The 25,061-nt window shown below is 32.3% G+C and overlaps 1 protein-coding gene across 6 annotated transcripts in view; it reads left to right on the forward strand.

Moving 5' to 3' along the window:
- Positions 1-25,061, forward strand: part of LOC139485110 (glycine receptor subunit alpha-2-like) — a 49,694-nt gene that overhangs the window by 12,307 nt on the left and 12,326 nt on the right. Inside the window, exon 1 of one of the 6 annotated variants that reach the window (XM_071269238.1) lies at positions 7,601-7,913. The exons of 3 other annotated variants lie outside the window; for them this stretch is intronic. The gene's annotated coding sequence lies outside the window, so the exon portion shown is untranslated. Of the gene's footprint in view, positions 1-7,600; positions 7,914-20,929; positions 21,076-25,061 lie in introns of those variants that run through there. 2 more of the 6 variants (XM_071269243.1, XM_071269241.1) reach the window with 2 other exon arrangements.

A 25,061-nucleotide genomic window follows, 5' to 3' on the forward strand; every position in this document is an offset into this window, starting at 1 on the left:
GTAGTTTCAGAGCAGAAGATGTTTGCAATAGTTTACACCGGACGGACGACGATGAATAACGACGGATGACAAGTAATGGCAAAACCTCGGCGTTCTTAAAATCTATAAAACACAAAAACAAAATAAGCATCCACTGGTTATTTTGTATGACTTTTCTAAACAATTAATAGAATGGCAAATCGGTATGGCTTCAATACACATTTCCTTTGTAAACTTATTCTGTTAAAAATCCTTCGACCCTAGAAAAACGTTTTTGTCCTCAACATGTATGACATATTTGCAACTGGGCGTAGAGGTAACATAAAGTGTAATGGGATTGTCATAAAACCAATTATCGTAAAGACATTGTTACTGGTAAATTCTGCTGTGACTAAAAGTTTTGATTTGTGAACAACGGTAATAAGCATTAAATCCGCTAGATATTTTACACTAGTGAGTTAAGGTAAAGAATTAATTGTATACAACACTTAATTGATATTTATCCAACAGTCTAGAATACAATACGTATCGCTTTAAGACACAAGTGTTATTTATTTCCTAGTGACCAGTGATTTCTCAAATGTTGTGTAAAGAATTACATATATCTATGTAGAATAATATTCAATGAATTAGGTTATGTCGGTAGCTATATTGACTGTGATATAAACGTAAATTTATAAATCAACGTTGTTGTAAAATTTCATCAATTTTGGAGCATTTTGAAATTTTTGATTTTTGTGTTGTTTCCATGGAAACGGCGGCCATTTTGGAAATTCCAAAGTCGAATACCAACTCTTGATGTGCCACTTAACATGTCTGCCAATTTATAGAAAGTTTGGACCAATTTGAATTTTTTGGACATTTCTGCTGTTTCCATGGTAACGGTGACCATTTCCAAAATTCCAAAGACACCTACCACATTGGCACATGATAAGGAACATACCATTAAAGTTTTAATGATTGGATATACCATATTTAGAGTTTAAATACTACTTTAAGATTTTACCCATAGGGTTTAATGCTAAACATATTTAGTTTCCATGGCAATATAGCAGTTCCAAAGATTCCCAAAATCATCTCAAACCTGTATATGGTGGACACCTACAATATATAAAAATTTGATGATTTTCAGTTCAGGAATATTCAAATTATTCACCAAAAACCAAAAAGATATTTTTTACATTTGTTCTGTTTCCATGGTAACGGCGGCCATCTTGCACATGCCAAAGTCTGCTGCACAACTTCACATGGTGTTTCACATTGTGATATAATTCCATCAACATTGGTCCATTCAATTCCGAGAAATAGCATGGACAAAATGTGTGGAAGAATAAAAATAATAAGAAAAAAAGAAACGTAGAATAACAATATGTCACCCCAACTCCGTTGAGGGTGCCATAATAAGAACTGAGCAAAACAATAAGTCTCCAAACTTTGTTTGGGAGACTTAAAAATATTAAAAAAAAACAACAGATGTACATGCAATATATCGCAATACAAAAGCACATTACGTAGACTGACCTTCACCTGAATAATATAGGTTACATTTGTGTCATATCTGGGTGTCATCTACTTCATGACAAATGGAACACACAGCCATAACAAGCTTCATCTATTATATATTCCCATTCTCTACCACATGGCATTGCATAGTTTGTTAACACCTATAATCAATGTTTGGCCTCTGGTACAACAAGAGATTCCCCGAGGTAATACGATATAGATCTTGACCTGATAAACAAATTTACCTCCTGTCAGATTTACTCTAAATCCTTCTCTTCAAATATAGTCCGAAAAGATAGAAATAGCTTTGGTGGTGGTTTACTCATTTATGTCAAAGATGGTATCGGACTTAGTCGAATAAATGCACTCGAAACGAAAGAAGACGAATCCCTTTTTGTCAATATCCATGCTAAAGGTCAAAGCTTCCTATTGTGTCACACTTACCGATCGCCTAATTCAGATAATAACTACTGGACACGATTAAATCATGCAATTGGGATGGGTTTGCAGGTCAATGAGAGGATGGTAATAACGGGCGATTTGAACTCTGACTTACTTACTACGCATAATAACAAACTGATTGACACATTAAATTTGTTCAATTTAACCAATGTTATTGAATTACCTACTAGAGTAACGGACCATAGTAGTACTCTGTTAGATCCGATTATTATTAGTGACTCTATGTCATGTTCCTTTTCAAATGTTCTAATAACTCCATCTGCAATTAGTGATCATGATGCACCTGTTGCATTTCTCGAATGTCCAATGTCCGATTTTAAATCTTTTAAAAGAGAAGTATGGCTATACGATCGGGCTGATAAAGCCAAATTTGCTGAGAAATTAGACGAAATAGACTGGAATACTATGCTTCCCGAAAGTAAAACCACTAATGAGATGTGTGAATGTTTTACAATAGAATTTTTGAAAATAGCTAAAAAATGCATTCCTACTAAAATAGTAACAGTACGACATAATGACAAACACTGGTTCAATAATGACATAAGACGTGAAATTCGAATCCGAGACAGATTAAGAAAAAAAGCGATTAAATATAATTGTGAAAATAATATTATGAAGTACAAAAAACAACGAAATAAGGTAAATAATATGAAAAAAATCGCCAAAGAAAATTTTGAAACAAATTTGGACTGTCTAATATCAAAACAACCCTCAAACTCAAAAACGTATTGGAAATTAATGAAAACGTTAATTAAATCCAAAAAAGGTTCAGAAACCATACCCCCTCTCCAAAATATTATAAATGATAATGAACTGAATGATACTGTATATGAAGATGAGGAGAAATGTAATTTGTTGAACAAATATTTTAGTATGATTTCAAAATTAGATGAGGATCATGTTGATTTGCCCGAATTTGATACAAAAACTAATAGTAAGTTTTCAGATATTCAAGTAAATATAAAAGAAATAATAGATATTATTCAGATATTAGATCCAAACAAAGCATCTGGTCCTGATGTGATCAGTCAGAAGATGCTAAAGCTGTGTCCAGAAAAGGTAGCAGTTCCACTCCATATTATATTTAATAAATCCTTAAGAGAGGGAATATACCCAACTAGCTGGAAGATAGCAAATCTGATACCCATTTTCAAAAAGGGAGATTCATCCTTGCCATCAAATTATAGACCGATATCCTTAATTAGTTGTGTAGGAAAAGTTATGGAAAGAGTAGTGTTTAAGCACTTATACAATCATTTAAAAGCTAATAAATTAATTTATGAGTATCAATCAGGATTCCTCCCTAAAAATTCAACTGTTCATCAACTCTTAGAAATATATAATTGCATATTAAACTCTTTGGAAAAAACAGATATAAATTGTTTTGTATTCTGTGACTTCTCTAAAGCTTTTGACAAAGTTTGGCATAGGGGTCTTATATATAAAATGAAAGCTTATGGTGTTGACGGAAACGTATTGAATTGGTTTCAGGATTATCTTCACGACAGAAAACAGAGAGTAGTATTAAATAACTCGTCTTCTTCCTTCTGTAATGTCTCAGCTGGTGTCCCCCAGGGATCAGTTCTGGGCCCTCTTCTCTTTGTCTTATATATTAATGATATTGCTGATAAGCTTACTTCACTGTGTCGGCTATTTGCTGACGACACATCATTCAACTATTCTGGTAACGATGGAGAACAGATTAGATCTGTTATTGATCGCGACTTGAAAGAGCTGGATGTTTGGTCTTCTAAATGGCTTATGTCATTCAACCCAGATAAAACCGAAATTATGATTTTTTCAAATATTGAGACTCCAGACCTCAGCTTTTCCTTAAATGGTAAAAATATACCTTTAAGTACATCTCATAAGCACCTGGGAGTTAATTTCAGTAGTGACGCAAAATGGAACAATCATATTGAAATTATAATTACAAGTGTAAAGAAACACTTAAATGTTTTACGTAAACTTAAATATCGATTATCTCGAAATAATTTAGAAAAACTATACTTAGTTTTTATTAGACCCATTTTCGAATATGCCACGGAAGTGTGGGATAATTGTGGAATAGGTTACTCAAATAAATTAGAAAATTTACAATTGGAGGCCGCAAGAATAGTAACAGGTCTACCAATATTTACAAAAACTGAAACTTTATATTCTGAGGTTGGCTGGGAATCTCTTTTTAAAAGAAGAAGAAGAAGAAAATTACAGATGTTTTATAACATGAACCAAAAGCATGCACCAGAATATCTATGTAATATTGTACCTCCTTGTGTACAAAGTACAACCAACTACCCGTTGCGAAATGGTCAAGATATTATTGTTCCATTTTGTAGACTTTCCCTTACTACTGAATCGTTTATTCCCTCTACTATACGTGAATGGAATAAACTTGATCCAAAAATTCGCAGTGTCGACTCTATTTCTAAATTTAAGAAAGAATTAAAAAACGATAGTCTAGTATGTAAAATTGAAACGTTTTATTTGTACGGCCCAAGGAAATTAAATATTATCTTAACGCAATTGCGATGTTCCGCTTCATCCTTAAACAATGACCTATTTAGAGCTAACATTATAAATGATCCCTCTTGTCATTGTGGGTCCGATATTGAGGATGTCTACCATTACTTTTTCGTTTGCCCAAAATACACATTATGTAGGAAAAACTTATTCGATAACCTTAACTGGCTATCTGAAAACTTTGTTTTAGATACAAAACTATTAATTTGCGGACACTTGGAACTTTCGAACGAACAAAATATTCAAATTTTCAAACATGTTCAGAAATACATAAAAAAGTCAAACAGATTTCTTATGCCTTGATAGAGCGTTATTATTGCTGACACAGGACGTCATCGTTGCCATCAATCCACAATTCATCGTCACAGAAGTATACGATTTTTCAAACTTTCTTTTTCCTTTTTTACTTTGTCTCCTCTTTGTTCACCTATGAAAGCTAGTATTATATTGTATAAACTGTTTGTTTTATATGCATGTCCATTATATTATACTATTATTGTAACTTTATATTGTATTATGGAGAAGACTTCATAAGTATGATTTACTTGTGTCTAATCCATTTTGCTTTAATTCAGCAAATAAAATATGTTTAAACTATACGATATATGTCTCACTTGGTTGTCGCCATGCAGTAATGATCTTACAGCTTCTTTTCATGTTCTCCCTATAGTATAAACTAATGGTTATAATTAGGCTGTCGATATGGCATGTGTCTTTTTTCCATATGCTACATTTTCCAACATTTGATCGCTGGTGAAGTGAAAAGGGAGGGTGTAATATAACTAAGGGCATGTAGCTGCTTTACGAATTAATAAGTGTCTAACCAAAGTAATAAACGTTGTTAAATAGCTTTCTTAGTATTTGTTCAAGGAAATAAATGGTCAATAATATGGACGGCAGATCTTTCGTTTTCCGACTTGTAATTAAACTAATTCTCAAATTGTCTATTTATAATTTAAACATATGTCATACTGGTATAGACACTTGTGTATTGTTGAAAACTAGTCTGCCATCGAGATCTTTACTGCTTTCATTGTTTTTCGGGTTAACAGTACAACTATTATACACATACCATTGTTCTATTTTTATTTTACCGTGAACAATATTACCGCACATACAGATGGAAAAATTCAAATTAACTCAATTACTTAGATCAACAGACATTTCAATAACTAACAAATCTTCAACGTATTTCTTACTAGACTTTCGATTTTCAAATAGTTTTGCCTCCAGCATCAATGAAGAGACATTAATTAAAGAAATGTGCAGTATACTTATTGTCATATCTTCACAGGATGCTAATATTGTTATAAATAACACATCATTTATCATGTAACATCTCTACCAACTGTGATAAATATATGTGGGATACATGTAATCCCTAATTTACATGTTGTATTACTCTATATACACCGAAGCATCTGTTCTATGTGTGGTGAATTGAAAAAATAATTCCTAGACTTTTGTGCATAAAACGAAATTCTATATTTTTTTCCAAATGAATTTTGAAACAAGATTTGTTTTAAAAGCATTCGTACCGTTATACTTATATAACTTTACAATGCAATTAAAATCTTTAATTGACTTTTCTATATTTTCCTCTTGTAAGCAAGTAGTAAAGATATTGCAACCACTTGAGGGATATCTTCCGATGATCTACAGTGATTTTTACAGAAATAAATAATGCAAGACGTGTGAAATATCGTTTTATTTCTAATTTACATATTTTCGAGATATTAAAATCGTACTAGATCATTATTGGAATACTGTAGTTAAAAGCAAGTATCAATATTTTGACTATCTGTTTTTTTTTAATACCGATACATTAGCCTCTCACATCACCAGGATATGGTAAACTAAACAGATCAATAGTCCTCAAAGCGCAGTTGCTCAAAAATAACTATTATTATTGTTCCTTTGTTTTTAATAATGATAAAACAACAGATCCTATCAGTTTAGGTATTCATTTTTACTGCTTTTAGGGTAAATGGAATACTCTTTTAATATTTAAACATAATCCCTTGATAATTAGAATAACATTGCAGCTTATACTGATACTATGGTTACATAATTCTATATAAAACAAGTATGCATATACGTACATTGGTCGTGATCTTGTCGAACTTATCAACCCGTTAGATATATTCGGGTCATGCATTCATGTAGTTGTAGTTTTGTGGTATACAAAAATAGAAAAAAAATGTAAAGTTGAATGATAAACAATTATTACCTCTTTGGTAAAAAGATTTGTTTTGTTTGTCGATGTTTACCTCAACTTTCAACGAACCTTCCTTAGTATACAGTCAGGGGACTTTTAAAAAAAAATCATTTCGAAATTACTGATTCAAGTAACACTTTGTTCTCACATGTTGGAAGTAAGTCTGAGAGTTGTCTTTCTTTAATATTCAACTATTTAAATGATACAACTAAATCACTTAGTCTAGCCTAAGTGATTTAATTTTATTGTTGTTTCAAATATACAATCATAATGCTCCAGGGACTAATTATGTTGGTAAAATTAACAGAACCAACATCTGTGTTTAAAGGATGACCGGTCGTCAGGTGTTGACCTTGGAAACATAATACTGTCTCATTGTAATGATTATTATGACTTTTTCTTTCTTCCCGAATATTTAATCACAATCACAAGAACCTACATTAGTCACATGTACAACTGGTATAGGTCTAAAGCATGTACAGTGTATAAGCTTTCCAAAGTATGTGCGTCAATGGTTGTCACAGTTCATGTATGTTTTTGGTTCTTTACGTAACAGTTACAGTGTAAGAAGACTATATTTTTGAATCACATATGAAAAAAATCTTTATAAAAAAAATCACTCACTGGTTATTTTGTATGACTTTTCTAAATGGTACATTTACAAATTTACAAATCCTACTGGTAATATTTCTTCCACCTAGGAATTGTTTTTTGTCCTCAACATGAAAGAAATATTCGCTACTGGACGTAAAGCAAATAACAATCAATTATAAAGTGTAATTGAATGATGAAATAACCAATTAACGTAAGACACTGATTGATTGATTGTGCTGTGTCTAAAAGATTTGATTGGTGAATAACGGTAATGATCATTAAATACACTGGATATTTTACACTATTGAAACGATGTTGAATAAATCAGTTATCGTCAGTATGACACAGATGTACTATACACGGGTTTTTTTCTCGCGAGTAAAGGTAAAGAATTGATAACATGCAACTGTTAATTGATATTTATCCAACAATCTAGAATACAATAAGTATTGCTTTAAGACGCACGTGTTATTTATTTCATAGTGACCAGTGATATCTTATATGTTGTGTGAAGAATTACATATATCTATGTAGAATAATATAAGATGATAAAATGGTATGTCGGTACTTATATTTCCTGTGAACAATGGTGAAGTTATCGTGAATTTATAAATCTACACTTAAAAGTTAAAAGGTAAGAGTATTTTTTTTTTATTGTGTGTTATAGACTTTCTTGTCGTTGTACACAAAATGTTTGTTAACAAGATTGTTTTTATATGAGTAATTATAAGCATCGAAGTTTGATTTGAACGTAAATAGGAAAAAACCCTAAGTTAAACGTGTCAAGTCGTAGTAAATGAAAAGATCAATAACAGATGTTTATTTTCAATTCCTAAGAAAATATCTTTATAGCGAAAAAACTAAAACAAGGGTTTAATCAGTTTTAAATGTTCGTGAAAACATACATACCTATATGTATAAAATCATTTGCATGTTTTCTTTTTTTTTTTATATTCATAATAACTAAGGAAATGTGTGATATCAGTGACTAAAAATGAAAAAAAAAGTATATCATGTTGTCACTTAACATAAAAAAAAAAAATTTGGGTCAAATAAAGCTTTTACAGACAAAGACAAGACAAGACAAATACTTTATTATAGTCTCACCACTATATAATATATAAAATATACAGCTTTTTAAAACATAAGTTAACAGCAAGAGCCACTCTATAAAGAGTAATGAGAGACTATAAAACAAATTTTCTTAAATTATAATACAAATAACAGTCAACTATCATGAGTATAGATACATTTTCGCTTTATTAAAATTTCATATCAGATTTTGTCAGTTTAAAATACTATATTTTCATTTGTAAAAATAAAATCATAATCAGACATATGTAAAAAAAAATTATCAACAATACTAGCATGGTTAAAAATAACATTGCGAATATCTGAATATACAGGACAGTTTAACTAAACATGTTTTTCATCTTCAACGTCATCAGTACAAAACATAATCTACTTTCAATATCAATATTTTCATAACGACCAGTTTCAATTCTGATTGATGCTTCACCACATATAAATTTTGCTAAAGCACTCCTGTATGTACCTGGTAAATCGACTGTTTTTACAACATTAGATTTTATTTGTTTTATTTTACAAGGTAAACGTACACAGAGGTACATGCAACAATAGCAAACAAATATCATAGGAATAACACTTAGACTATCCTTCACCTAAGCAATATAGGTTACATGTATGCCATATCGACTTCATTGCAAATATAACCATAACACGCTGTAGGGAAAACGCTTAGACTGTTCACCTACACAATATAAGTTACATCTATGCCATATCTAGGTGTCATCTACTTCATTTCAAATGGGACATACAGCCATGACAAGCTGTAGGGACAACACTTAGACTGTAATTCTTCACCTTAATAATATAGGTTATATGTATGTCATTTCTTGGTGTAATCTTTTTCATTGCGAATGGGACATACAGCCATAACAAGTTTCGTCTAGTATATCTACAATGTATATGTTTATGTGTTCTCTACCAAATAGCATTGCAAAGTTTGTCAACAAATATAACCAATATTTGAACATCTAGTAAAACATCTGGTACAGCAGATTTCCCCAGGTAATACGATATATGTCAGACCTGGCTGTCGCATCGCATTTATGATCTTACAGCTTCTTTTCATGTTTTCCCCAATAGTATATACGTATGATTATAATTAGGCAGTTGATATGGAATATGTCTTCATTTCTGTATGCTACATTTTTCTACCTTTTGTCCCTGATCAAGGGAAAAGGTGGGAATTCGTTTTACGAAAAACGAGTAAGTCCTAAATTCATTCCAAAGTCATAAATGGTTTCCTTAGTGTTTTGTCAAGAAATTAAGTTGATATTGTAAGCAGCTCTTTCGTTTTTATATATTTTTTTTAAATTCATTCTGATACTGTCTATACTTTGGTCGATTTATAATTGAATTCGTTAAATATATTAAGTGTTCACTGGTATAGACGCTAGTGTATTGACTATATTGCCATCGAGATATTTACTGCTTTTATTGTGTTTCGGGTTAATAGTACAACTATTCTACACTTACCGTTGTTTAATTTTTTTTTACCTTAAACAATATTACGTATACTGCACATGAAGATGGAAAAATGCAAATCAACTCAATGACTTTAATAAATACATTTCAATAACGAATAATTCTTCAATGTTTTTAAGAAGGTTTTGATTTTCCAATATTTTGTCTCGAGCATAAACGAAGAGTCATCAATTAAAGAAATGCGCATATTGTGCAGTATAATTACTATCATATCTTCACAGGATGCTAATATTGTTATATATAACAAATTATTTATCTTGCAACATCTCTACTATATGGGCTTAATGTATGTGTGATACATGGCATACATAATGTGCATGCAGTATTACTTTATGTACGTCAAAGCATTCTTTCGAGGTGTGCTGAATTAAGAATATCATTCCAACACTTTTGTATATTAAAAGAAATTACAAATCCGGAGTGTAATACTAAATTTTAAAACATCAGCTATTTAAAAGCAGGCGTACCAGTAATATTTGATAACTTTACAATGAAATAGAAATCTTTTATTGATTCAACTACATATTCCCTTGTTAGCCATGTTAGCAAGCAGTAAAGATATTGTAACCTCTCAGGGGATTTCTTCACATGATCTACAGCGCTATATATAAATATATATAACGGCAGATGTATTTTTGCCTATTTCAAATTTACATATTTTGGAAATATTATAATCGTATAAAATCATTATCGAAATACTTTACTGTAATATGCAAGTGTTAATAGTTTGACAGGTTCTTTTTAATACGAAAGATAAGTGTATATTTAAAACTTAACAAATCAACAGTCTTCAAAGCGCAGTTGCTCAAACATACTGTGTTAATATTCCTTTGTTTCTAATAAAGATAACGTGAAAGATCCTATCAGTTAAAGAATCCATTTTCACTGCTTTTAGCGTAAACGGAATACTCTTTTAACATTTATAAATAATCCCTTGATACTTATAATAACATTGCAGCTAATACAGATACTATCATTACATCATTCTATATAGATCAATTATGCAGGCAAACACTTAAATGGTCGTGATGTTCTGGAACTTAGGAACACGATACCTATACTTATGTCGTGCATTGAAGTGTTTGTGGTTTTATGGTATACTTAAAACAAAACAACAACAATAAACAAAACAAATGAAAACTTGAAGGATAAACAATAATATACCTCTTTGGCGGGCGCAGGACATTAGCGAAACATTTCAAACTACTAAGGGACATTTAAGCGCAGACACTAGGCTAAGGGGCTATTTTTAGTAGACAGTCAGGGACACTGAATTTATAAAATCCATTCGAAATCACTCATTCAAGTTACATTTTGTCCACAAATGGTGGAAGTAAGATTCGTCTTTTTAGAGAATTGATTGTATGTATCACGCGATAGGCGTGGTGGATAACGGTAGTTATCCTTAGTTTTTTATCGTTAAAAAAAAAAGAAAATAATTATTTACATACTAATTTATTTCAGAATCTAAACAAACATATTGAAATTTTTATTTACACATACCTGTCAATACCTTATAATAATCATATTTAAATCACTATTAAAACTGGTAATTTCAAAATCAGGAAGAGATATCAATACAAAAATAGTAAATCGATAATGGCAAGTGGGAACTATTTCCGGAAACTTTTTCTTTCCAAACAAGCTAGATTATACATATTGATAAATAAGAATTTCATATATACTTATCTATTTACTATTGAAAATGAAATATTTATAATGTAGTTTAGATAAATTGTAATGTATTATTGTTAAACAGAGAGAAACCCTGGATTTCTTGTAGAAAACAAGACACCCTTCACTAGAATGCTGGACTAGTGTAGAAAATTTTTAACAGCAAGCAATATATTGTTAAATTAAAAAAAAAAGATTCGTCTTTTTTTCTTATGATAACCTATTGATGTGGTTTAAATAAACAACTTAGTGTAGACATATAGCTTTAAATTTACAATAATAATGCTCCAGGGACTAATAATTATTAACATCCGTATTGAAAGGATGACCGGTCATTTCAGGTGATGACCTTACAGATACTGAATCTGGGATAATGACATAAACATTACTTCTTTACGTATCATACATGTACAATGTACTTCTATTTCCTTCCTGAAAATCACTTCTTTTAGTATAATGATTGTTGCAATTATCCCAAATAATTCCAACATCCCCGAAACAGCAAAATTATATTACATGATCTGCAAAATGAAACCTTGAACATACTGCCACTACTGGGAAGAAAGTATCAGTTCATTATGTAAAGCCTTCATCATAGCATTTTTTCAACAAATATAGAATTTATCGCTAAATAAACTCATTATAGAAACCAGGATATAATTTTGTATTTGCGCAAGACGCGCGTTTCGTCTACAAAAGACTCATCAGTGACGCACGAATCCGAAACAGTTAAAAAGACCAAATAAAGTACGAAGTTGAAGAGCATTGAGGACCAAATATAGATTTATAGCTAAATGATTCCATCAAAGACATTAACCTTGCTAATTGAAAGAAGCAAAAGTGTTGGTTTTTTTTTTTAATTTTAATTCTTACTAATAATAAAATCTAATTCAAAATTTTGATAAATCTACAAAATCGCAATTTGTGACAAAATTATAAATCACTTATTTCAGTTATTCCCCTGACATAGTAGCCTTTTTTTCTTCCGACGACCTTCGGTGTGAAAACTGACAATCCTTGCAGATGGAGACATCTCTCGATTAGGGTTAAAACAAGAAGAATCATATGTTAGATCCAATTCGCTCCGAATCTAGACAAAGTGATACATTATTTAACAGAAACGATCAGGAACTCAACATGTTCATAACGTGAACAATATTATCAATTTCATCTGATAAGGAAATGTTTACCTTCGAACCACTGTACTCAATAGCGTATCTAAATTGTCCCTATTAAACAGTATCTTATTTGTTTACATGTGAAATAAATAGTACTAAAGGTACAAGCAGGAATTAGACACTAACAACATAATTAAAACATGTCAATATTAGTTTTTCATTTCATATATTCTATTGATTTGAAAATAAAGAATTACACATTAAAGAGGGTAGTAAAGGGTTATTGTCGTGCAACGTGTTTTGCCATTTTTATTTCACGTGCTGTCGTGAAAAAGGTTCGTTATTTAATGTGTGTCGTGAAATCGGTAAAATAAATATCAACGTGCACGAAATTGTTAATTGTTCGTTCATCGTGATATGGCAATTTTATTTCGCGTTTTTCCGTGTAAATATCCTCCCTTTACACCCCTCATTAAATACATTTAAGTTTTTGGTATTATCTTGAACTTCAAAGGCGAAGCCAACGTTTACGCAAATGATTTCAATTTTCGTGAAGTTCCATAGAATTTCTTGAAGTTCCGATTTTTTCCGTAAAATCGTGTTTTCTTCTAAAATGAGCAGAATTTACTTAATACGCCTCGTCACGTGATGTAAATGTCACGAGCAACATACCAAGTACTTATGTCTACATTTAATTGCTGGAACAGGAACAGAACTTTACTGCTCGAAATTCGGAAGCAATTGCCTTTGTTCCATTTTCATTGTTGATGTGCGACTTACTAAACTTATGATGAAACTATTGCACTTCCGTGTCTCTTTTCTCTCCCTTAAATTCATGCCATCACTGAGTGTACACATGTACTGTAGCTCTGGCATGTATGGGAAGATATCTTAATTGATTTGTCACATTGGTTTTGTGACATTTAAAGCATATTCATATGCTATCTTAATCATACACATTCGTTTCTTAGATCAAGGAATTGCATGTTCTGACATAATTGTTTTGCTTCATTTAACAAACCAATAAGGGAAAACAAATAACTGAAAAACCATTGAATACAGCAGGATGTTTGTATGAAAAGAAATAATCAAAAAGATAGATATATATACTTTTTAGTATAACTTTTATGTTGGAAAATATGGAAAATAGATTTTTTTACTCTCACTGGTTTATAATTCATCCAGTTCAATATATAATACTCATGATTCAATATAAGAGTGTGTTCTTCTCTTTATTCTTTACCGTTTTGACAACTGTTCCCTTTATAATTCTTTATTCTTTATGATTAACCAACCCATTATTCACATTTCTTCATATTGTTTCCTATGTGTCTCCCTTTTTCATTATTTGTACCCTTTATTATGCACATTTTTCCATGTATTCTCTTCTCTATAAACCTAATGCCGACCGTCGTTTCAGAAGCACTGTAAACTTATGCATTTTACTACAGTAACTGCTTTTACTGTTTGCTCATACTCATTTACAACAGCTTAAATCTTTTAAGCTATTTCAAAATAATTTTAATACTAAAGTTTACAGTACAAGTATCAAAACTCGATATATGGTTAATTTTATCATCAGCCATTTAAGTTTAAGTTTAATCTGCTATATCAGAGTATAATGAATTGATTATAAAGCAAATACCGCGTGCTTCCACTAAATTCTAACATAAAGCATAACACAACTATCATACGTTGTCCATTACTGATACTCAAAGAGAATGCTGGCTATTAAAACCTATTTACTTCCTATACTTTTCACAGTAGAAGTCCATTTCTAGGGTCTGATCTAACGTATCTATCTGATATAACGTTTAATTGATTTTCCTAGTCTGAAAAACATAAATGTAATTATTGCAGTACGCAACAAGTGCACTTTAATAGTTTTAGAATGACCACAAGTCTTTCAATGACATAATGTTATGAAAGAGTAATGTCGATTGCAGAATATATTTTCTGGGATTTATCAAAGCCATCGTATTAACAGTAGGACAACACGAAATGAGTTTTTGGACACAATAAAAATTATTTGGTGGTGATCAGATGTCCTACATGCACGTGCAAAATTAGATAATTTTGCGTTTACCGACGGCAACTGAAAAAATATATGACGCGCTTTCTCAAACTTGTTTAATTTGTTGAATACTTTGGTACTGACGATTTAGACGAAGTTTCCCATCTGTCATATTATGTCCGCGGTCCTTTTTGTCACATGTGTGAATTTCTTGCTTATTATTAAAAAAGGAATACTATATTTTGTATATGGCAGTGGCGGATCCAGAGGGGGCGTAGAGGGCGTACGCCCCCCCCCCCCCCTTTTGCTCGGGCTTCTTTTTTTTTTGTGTAAAATGATTAATCAGATTATTAGACTTTGTGAACTTTGCAATTTCCCGTGTACTGTAGTATTTAATTTTATGTGACAATTCTTTACTTATAAAGATATTTTTCGCTAGAATTTACTGATTGTTAAAGTCCTGTGATTCTCTATGGTAGAGTTGACCAGTGCGTCGAAAATATCGACGCTTAGTCATTTTGAAATTCAAATTACAGTAGTACATTGCTTAGGCTAAGGATGGCAATCATGACACCTTTAAAGCGACACATGCAGGATTGAGCAAGAACGTATTAACTTCAATTTCCCTATTCCACCAAACACTATAAGACTTTATAGACTATTACACTCTCACGAAAAAAAGTTTAACGGCAATATTATTTACATACGAAAACATGTTTAACCCCAAACGCCCCAGCCTATTTTAAAATAACATAGCTGAATAATGATCCCAAGTCAGTATAAGCTCTAGATACATTTAAAGTCTAAGGTACGAAACATTTGATTTGATGACAGTCTGGGATATTTGAGAGAAAAAAAATAACTCTGATTTTTGCCTTAAACAAAATTTGTGGCTGTATTTGGATTGAAAACAATAATCGTGTCCACTGTTTTTGCTATTAGAAACAAAAATTTCCAATAAACAAAATTATTTAGCATAAAATGAACATGATGAATAAAAACGGACATATTTTCTTGTGGCAGGGTTTCGCATGTCTGACCGGAATGTCTGTTTCGCCGAACTGATATATTAAATACTTTTTTCAAGACCAGACTGCAACCTGCCTGATTGGTGTGGCCTTTATGTCTTCATTTGTCGACAGTCATCCATAAAGGAGTAGGTCCAGTAAGACCCCTTTGTGGCCCCAAAATATAGCAGTTTTACAAAATTGTTCAAATGTTAACTTTTAGTTATTTATTGGATAGTAGAATGCTTCTGCTACATATATATGGGCTGTTTTTGACAATACAATGCACATATATCGGGTACTAGCACAATTAAGTCATGCTAAATTACTGAAATCTTCACAATTCTAGCATTTTTGTTAAATTTTAGACGGTTTCTGTGTAAAACGAAAGTGGCCGCATTCGTGTTCATCCAAAATATTGTAATGTAAGTCGTATATGATGATAATACATAACATATATAAAGGTTCAGGATGAACACGGATGCGGCCACTTTCATTTTTGACAAAAACCATCTGAAAAGTGACATTTTTGGCATATTTGGTAGATTTTTCATATTTGAGCTTGAATCGGAGCGTTTTTAATGACTAAATTAGTTAAAATCTTTCACATAAATTAATTGAATCAAATGAAATAGACACTTAAGTGTTTAAAAAGTGGTCAACATCTTTCGTCAGATGAAACTGAAATTTGAGGCCAGAATCGGTCCTTACCGGGCTTACTCCTTTGTTGTCAGTTTAGACTCATTCGTAGCCTTTGGTTGATTTGAAAGCCCTCACTTTCCTTAATTTTGTTGGGTGAAACATATCAACCAAACATTTGGATAAGAAATTGCTTGTTTGTCTTTTTTTAACTGATGCCGGCCGTATTGTAAATTTCATTGAAAAACTCGGCGTATATCTTGTTTACAACAAGAAATCTGTGAGGTTATGGTAACTTAACTTATAACAAAACGGCGATAATTTTCCAAGTCCCACATCAAATATCAATTCATAGCTTTGGATCCATACAATCATTTTATGATAGACAGTTAAAAGAGAGAATACAGCATCGAAAATGTCCAACCCTTACACTTTACAGCAACTACAAATTATACATGCCCTACGCCAGGAACCATTTAAAAGTGCATATTACACTTATTTTATATTTTTAGCCCCAAAAAATTCCCAAAAAATTTTCGCCTCGCGCTCGGCGATCTTTAAAACTTCGCCCCCCCCCCTTTTCAAAATCCTGGATCCGCCTCTGTATGGGTTCCTTTTATCCTCTACATGTTCGTCAAATAGGGTTCAACTAACCTCGACGTTATTTCAAGGATCAGTGATCAAAATTTTAAAGTTACGGGATAAGGTCCGTTTATTAGATGCTTTAAGCAGTAGGTCAACTACATGTATGTACATTTCTGTTTGGCAGTTTTCATCTTACTTTGACCATTTTGTCATAGTGCATATGTTAATGGTTTGGTTTGTGTTTTGGTCGGATTTTAAATTACAATGATTACAATAAGAAATAATGCTATGTGTACCTATGTATGACTGATAGGATTGATCAGACTTGGACCTCGTCGTCGTGAATCTTTAAATGTTTACTTTATAAGACTACTTGTAGTAAGACCATTACCTTTAACACTTTCCGCATTGAATCAATGGTCAGTACGCAGGCGTGACGTTTCAGCAAGTGCACTCTTGTTATATTCCAGCACTAACTATCATTGTATGAAATGTCAAAAAGCTTAACATAATTTGATATCCTTGAGTTTGAGTTTCATGAATTTCAACTGAACATCTAAGATTTGCGATTAAGAAAAAAGTATATAAATGCTGTTTACGTTCGAGACCTAAATTATATATATATATATATTGGACATGTAGCGACTAGAAATATATTTTTAATGTGGTTGACATGCTAATTAATATATAAGCAAGATAGTTTCAACATTAAGAAAGCCACACAATGTTAATGTTAAGGATTACTGTCTCATTGACATATAACATACAATGTACATAAAATGATCATCATTCACAGCAGATCTCTTGAAAAAAAATACTGATCTTATAATTAGTTATGCATATGTAGAAGGAGAAATTTGTCAAAGAGACAACAACCCGTCAAAGAACAGACTACAACCCAAGGTTACCGATTGGTCTTCAAATCGACAAGAAAATTCGACACATGGAGGTGGGCTTTAGTTATCCTCTAAAATAATAGTGTATACGATATAGACTGTGAAACATGTAAATGAACCAAAATTTCAAAGAAACACAATACAGTTACTAACAAAATCTACAAGTTCCTGAATTCTGACAGGCGTCGGGGCTTAACATGTTTTGTGGGATCTCAAACACTCCTACCCGAATATATCTAGTCATTTTTGATGTGGTAGTATTACCATGGAACTGAAAATGAACGATTTAAGAAAAATGAAAAAAAAAAAATGAAAATAGTATAAATCAATAAAAATTCTCTAAATGTATTGCTAGAAATTAAAAGTCATTGTTCAAATAACTGCAATCTAAAATAAATTATGTTACCAATTTAAGGAAGTGTAATTTGTTCGCCTTTAATTTGCTATTGGTTCTTTTAATATTTCTTATTGGTCTATTTTGTTAAAGAACATCCGTATACATAGTGCGTGACTAACCAAAAACTGTTATCTGATTGGCTACATTTGATCATTGAATTTGTACTTCAATTCTATTTTTTTTTTAATTTCAAAGGTTTGCAAAGTTGTTGGGGTTACGAATTTCAAATTTTAGATGTCGAGTTTCTAATCTATAAATAACGGCAACAGTAGAATACCGCTGTTCCAAATTCATAAATCGATTGAGAAAAAACAAATCCGGGTTACAAATTAAAACTGAGGGAAACATATCAAATATAATAGGAGTACAACGACACAACAGAAACACTAAAAATGCAACACACATTTGAAACTTCATCTACGATAAAATGTCGTATTTCAGATACGAAATTGGGAATTTAATCAACTTTTTTTGCTTCATACATAACCAATGCACTGCTATTATTCACTTGACTGGGCGGAATTTAACCGTTTCGTTCATAATAAATATGTCCATCTATAATAGATAGATGTTTTAGGATAAACTCAATAATGAAGTGTCCAGTCATTCTTTTGTAATTTCCTTTGACGACACTGATATGGGATTAGAAATCAGTAAAAACTATAACGGCAATCATCACACACATCTTCAAATAGACTGCCCTTATGCAAATTAAAACATAAGCTCCCCCCGATCAGTTGAAATAACATTTTTAATACTTGCTATGATAATGTTACCTATGTGATTATTAGACATGCAGTCCACCGGTAAAGATGTCATTCTAAAAGACTTTAAAACTGGTAAACAGTGAATTGAGATGGTTGGTTCAAAATAAAGTAATAAAACCCAAAATAAACAAGAAGTAATTGTAACAGAATGCTGTTACGAAGTCTCCCAAACAAAGCTCCCATAACTCGCCATTCATATGGTCCCATTTTCATTTGATTTGATTTTTTTGTCCCATACAAGAATATATATGGCTTACGAGTAGGGATCTCCACCATTTACAAGTATTCAAACGGGAGGGGGTGGTGGTAACCCCAGGGAATTTACCTACATTTCATTTGATTTGTTTTATTGTCCCCTACAAGAATATATATGGTTTAAGGGTGGGGATCTGGACCGTTTACAAGATAATAGCACATTCTCAGATTGAACGGGGTGGGGCGACACCCAGGAACTTTAATTTCATTTGATTAGCTTTATTGTCCCATACAAGAATATATATGGTTTAGGGGTGGGGATGTTGACCATTTACAAGTTTCAAACAAGAGGGGATGGGGTGACCTCCTAGGGACTCCCCTCTTATTTCATTTCATGTGTATTATTGTCCACTACAAGAATATATATGGTTTAAGGGTGGGGATGTTGACCGTGTACAAGTATTCAAACAAGAGGGGGTGGGGTGACTCCCTCCGGACTTCCCTTTTATTTCATTTCATTTGTTTTATTGTCCCCTACAAGAATATATATGGTTTAGGGGTGGGGATCTGGACCGTATAAAAGATAATAGTACATGCTCAAATTGAACTGGGTGGGGGTGACCCCCCAGGAATTTCCATTTAATTTCATGTGTTTGTTTTATTGTCCCATACAAGAATATATATGGTTTAGGGGTGGGGATATTGACCGTTTACAAGTTTTCAAACAAGGGGGTGGGGTGGGGTGGGGTGACCCCCTAGGGACTTCCCTTTAATTTCATTTCATTTGTTTTATTGTCCCCTACAAGAATATATATGGTTTAGGGGTGGGGATCTGGACCGTTTATAAAATAATAGCACATTCTCACATTGAACGGGGTGGGGATGACCTCCGGAAACCTCGCTTTAATTTCATTTGACTTGTTTTATCGTCCCATTCAAGAATATATATGGTTTAGGGGTGGGGATCTGGACCGTTTACAAGATATAAGCATATTCTCGAATTGAAGGGGGTGGGGATGAACTCCCAGGGACTCCCCCTATATTTCATGTGATTTGTTTTATTGTCCTATAATCATTTCTGAAGACTGCATGTATTTATCACTTACAGTTTTCAAGTTATATTAGTTTGAAAATTTTAGAAAATAAAATCCCATAGGGTTCTATAGTAAACCCCTCCCTCCTTTTTACACCCAAAAATACTCCTTAATAGACCCAATGCACAAACGAAAGATTGATGGCTCACCTAGACATATTAGTCTACCATTTTATGAAATCCTAAGTCAATCTGACAAGCGGTTTTGGAGAAACGCTGCGGACAAGTTCATTTTTTAAAGTGGCGGAAGAGGAAGAGGAAGAGGAAGAAGAAGAATAATAAAAATAATAAGAACTGAGCAAAAACAATAAGTCTCCAAACTTTGTTTGGGAGACTTAATTATAATATAATTTCTGTGAATACAAATTCTTGATTCAATATCGTTGAAAGTCATATCATTTTATTCGGTTTTATTTATGCCTGTTACTGTGATATCTCTCATCGCTTTGGAATGTTATGGTATCTTGGGATTCGTAAGTGATCATGTCTTGTTGATGCAAGACAAATGCTTGGAAATTACAGTAAATTGGAAATTCCTCAAAAACAGACACTCACTGCATTTACGGTTAGAAATCTTGTCACTTATATTTGATTGTTAGTGATTAGTACTATTCTCTGGCAGTATTACTAAAGTATTGTGTACTCTTGCTACAATCCTTCATCTATGATATCATCATTGTGTTTTACATGTCCCAATCATGTATAGTGCATTCATCATGATAAGTACGTCTTTTACTGACGACTACAACAAAGCAAATAATCACAAATGTGACAACTCACGTGGAGCAAATCGAATTACAACAGCAAGCGGAGATAAACTCTTGCATAGCTGACTATGAGGTATGGACTTTGCTCATTGTTGAGACTGTACGGTGACCTATAGTTGTTAATTTCTGTGTCATTTTGGTCTCTTGTGAAGAGTTGTCTCATTGGCAAGCATACAACATCTTCCTTTGTATATCTTAACTGTTAGATTTAAACCAAGTTTGTAAAATTAATTATCAGTAAAATTGGGCTTTCATGTCATATTAAATATGCTGCACCAGATTTTTGAAGATATTTTAGAATTAAAATAGATGTTCATGTATCTGTATAGAAAGCTTAAACAATGAATACTGAAGAAATGTTTGATTATGCATTAATTTTACTACATCACTGTTAGTTAAATTAGTATCAGTATAAAACAGTAGTTTGATCACCAATGTTATTCTAATACTTCGAAAAATAACTGGAAGTGATGCGTTATTAATGGTTTTCATTGTAATTTAGAAGTGATCACAAATGTATTACACTAAATTATTTGGAAGAGTGGTTTCCATTCATAATCAGGTTTTACGCTGTTGATCTCAATCTTATTATAAAAAAAAATAACTTATTGATCAAGTGTGCCAAGTATTTTTTTACAAGTATTTAATGAATGACGACACTATCAAAATGAAAGTATCAATTGCGTTGCATCTGTCTTATAATTTTTTAATAGGTCTTTAGGCGAATGTTTCTTTTTTTCTTTTTTTATTATTTTTTTTCTTTTTTTGTTTGTTAGATTTCAACATGTCCGAACATTGACAACAGCAAGTGTCATATTTTTTACTTTTTTGTTACAGCTGTTAGATTGTACCTCGACAAACAAACTAGAAATCACATAGATAGCATTTGAACCATCGACAATCAATATGTGTAATTAGTTAAGAGCATGATGAATCAAACGTTATACAGATATGCTAAATGAGTTTCGAGCTGCGTTGTAGCAATGTTTCGTCCAAACCATTGCATATGATAAACTTTGAATTAAGACAAGGCATGCAGAAAGGGGCTCTTCTGATTCGTTATAATAAACATTATCAATCAAAAGATTAAAAAGTAGAGGCTCTAAAGAGTCTCTGTCGCTCACCTTGGTCTATGTGAATATTAAAGGAAGCAGATGGATTCATGACAAAATTGTGTTTTGGTGATGGTGATGTGTTTGTACATCTTACTTTACTGAACATTCTTGCTGCTTAAAATTATCTCTATCTATAATGAACTTGGCCCATTAGTTTCAGTGGAAAATGTTAGTAAAAATTTACAAATTTATCGAAAATTGTTAACATTGACTATAAAGACCAATACCTCCTAAGGGGGTCAATTGACCATTTCGGTCATGTTGACTTATTTTGTAAATCTTACTTTGCTGAACATTATTGTTATTTACAGTTTATCTCTATCAATAATAATATTCAAGATAATGACCAAACACAGCAAAATTTCCTTAAAACTAACAATTCAGGGTTAGCAACCCAACAACGGGTTGTCAGATTCATCTAAAAATTTCACAGCAGATAAATGTTGACCGGATAAACAATTTTACCCCATGTCAGAATTGCTCTAAATGCTTTGGGTTTTGAGTTATAAGCCAAACACTGCATTTTACCCCATGTTCTATTTTTAGCCATGGCGGCCATTTTGATTGGATGGCCGGGTCACCGGACACATTTTTCAAACTACTAACCCAAAAGATGATTTTGGCCAAGTTTGGATTAATCTGGCCAAGTAGTTTCAGAGGAGAAGATTTTTGTAAAAGATTACTAAGATTTACGAAAAATGGTTAAAAAATGACTATAAAGGGCAATAACTCCTAAAGGGGTCAACTGACCATTTCAATAATGTTGACTTATTTGTAAATCTTACTTTGGTGAACATTATTGCTTTTTACTGTTTATCTCTATCTATAATAATATTCAAGATAATAACCAAAAACAGCAAAATTTCCTTAAAATTACTAATTCAGGGCCAGCAACCCAACAACGGGTTGTCCGATTCATCTGAAAATTTCTGGGCAGATAGATCTTGAACTGATAAACAATTTTACCCCATGTCAGATTTGCTCTAAATGCTTTGGGTTTTGAGTTATAAGCCAAAAAATGCATTTTACCCCATGTTCTATTTTTAGCCATGGCGGCCATCTTGGTTTAATGGCCGGGTCACCGGACATATTTTTGAAACTACTAACCCAAAAGATGATTGTGGCCAAGTTTGGATTAATTTGGCCCAGTAGTTTCAGAGGAGAAGATTTTTGTAAAATATTACTAAGATTTACGAAAAATGGTTAAAAATTGACTATAAATGGTAATAACTCCTAAAGGAGTCAACTGACCATTTCAATCATGTTGACTTATTTGTAAATCTTACTTTGGTAAACATTATTGCTGTGTACTGTTTATCTCCATCTATAATAATATTCAAGATAATAACCAAAAACAGCAAAATTTCCTTAAAATTACTAATTCAGGGCCAGCAACCCAACAACGGGTTATCCGATTCATCTGAAAATTTCTGGGCAGATAGATCTTGAACTGATAAACAATTTTACCCCATGTCAGATTTGCTCTAAATGCTTTGGGTTTTGAGTTATAAGCCAAAAAATGCATTTTACCCCATGTTCTATTTTTAGCCATGGCGGCCATCTTGGTTTAATGGCCGGGTCACCGGACATATTTTTGAAACTACTAACCCAAAAGATGATTGTGGCCAAGTTTGGATTAATTTGGCCCAGTAGTTTCAGAGGAGAAGATTTTTGTAAAATATTACTAAGATTTACGAAAAATGGTTAAAAATTGACTATAAATGGTAATAACTCCGAAAGGAGTCAACTGACCATTTCAATCATGTTGACTTATTTGTAAATCTTACTTTGGTAAACATTATTGCTGTGTACTGTTTATCTCCATCTATAATAATATTCAAGATAATAACCAAAAACAGCAAAATTTCCTTAAAATTACTAATTCAGGGCCAGCAACCCAACAACGGGTTATCCGATTCATCTGAAAATTTCTGGGCAGATAGATCTTGAACTGATAAACAATTTTACCCCATGTCAGATTTGCTCTAAATGCTTTGGTTTTTGAGTTATAAGCCAACAACTGCATTTTACCCCTATGTTCTATTTTTAGCCATGGCGGCCATCTTGGATGGTTGGCCGGGTCACCGGACACATTTTTTAAACTAGATACCCCAATGATGATTGTGGCCAAGTTTGGTTTAATTTGGCCTAGCAGTTTCAGAGGAGAAGATTTATGTAAAAGTTAACGACGACGACGGACGCCGGACGCCGGACGCCAAGTGATGAGAAAAGCTCACTTGGCCTTTTAGGCCAGGTGAGCTAAAAAAACGATGTAAATGTACTGTATTCCTGGAGGTGCAAAAGAAAGTATTAAATATTTGAAAATGTATACACAAACGTAGAATATAAACTGATAAATCAATTTTCTTTACGTACAATGTAGCATATGTTACCATAATCCCATCTTCTGCACTAGAGGCTTTTCTTTTGAGCTTGATATTTATGTTGTACGTAAATAGGTTAACATAGTCTATTACTGTTAATTATAAAACGCCTAACGTAAATGTAATATAATAGGGAAATGATATTCTTAGCAATAACTTTATAGCCTATTTCAGATTGCCTCATGTCAAGTTAATCGTTTTATAGGATCATGACATGCAGCACAAAAGTTAATTATCAATCGATTATTGGTATTCCTGAAAATAACAACAACGTTACAGTCAAGGATAGTACACATCTTTTTGTTTACTGTTACTTTGTTGTTTATTGACTATTGAGGGTCAATATATATACTATATCCCCTAAATAATTGTATACCCATTGATTGTTGAACTGACAGGGTACATGTATGTCGACCTTTCTCTTATACAGTTACTAGTGTACAAATAACATGAAACGATAAACGTATACTGGTATCCTGCTTCTGTTGCGAGCTAAATGTTAAGTTTAAACATGAGTTTATATCTCAGTACAATTGGTGGTCCTCATTGCGGTCCGCGTT

The sequence above is a fragment of the Mytilus edulis genome, chromosome 8, assembly GCF_963676685.1.
Source record: "Mytilus edulis chromosome 8, xbMytEdul2.2, whole genome shotgun sequence".
Lineage (NCBI taxonomy): Eukaryota > Metazoa > Mollusca > Bivalvia > Mytilida > Mytilidae > Mytilus > Mytilus edulis.